The sequence below is a fragment of the Mandrillus leucophaeus genome, unplaced genomic scaffold (assembly GCF_000951045.1).
Source record: "Mandrillus leucophaeus isolate KB7577 unplaced genomic scaffold, Mleu.le_1.0 Scaffold57, whole genome shotgun sequence".
Classification (NCBI taxonomy): Eukaryota; Metazoa; Chordata; class Mammalia; order Primates; family Cercopithecidae; genus Mandrillus; species Mandrillus leucophaeus.
In genome coordinates, this window is record NW_012106141.1 from 1,273,172 (window position 1) to 1,273,505 (window position 334).

The window sequence follows — 334 nt, forward strand, 5'->3', positions numbered from 1 at the left end:
ATAATGGTTGGGAGAAATAAATAAGATATGTAAATGTGCCTAACACAGTTCTCATTATGAAGTGAACAATAAATATTTGTTGAGCCTAAATTTGACTCAATAATATAGACAAAATGAAAAAAAGGGCCATGGGGTATACTCACATGAGTGAATGGGGCTTGGTCTAATTTTTGTTTTCTCTTATTTAATAGGTATATGAAGAAAACAGGCATTTCACTTAACTCTGCTGTTTGGAAAATTGACAGCAGATGTGGTGACAAACGGAAACTGCCTCTGAGTTAGAAGGTAGCACAGATGGTTGAGGACCATGGCTCCTGGGAGAGCACCCAGGTAA

At 37.4% G+C, this 334-nt stretch overlaps 1 protein-coding gene across 1 annotated transcript in view; it reads right to left on the reverse strand.

The window, feature by feature from the left end:
• PTPRG (protein tyrosine phosphatase, receptor type, G) overlaps positions 1–334 on the reverse strand; it is a 602,014-nt gene that overhangs the window by 365,151 nt on the left and 236,529 nt on the right. The window lies entirely within an intron of this gene.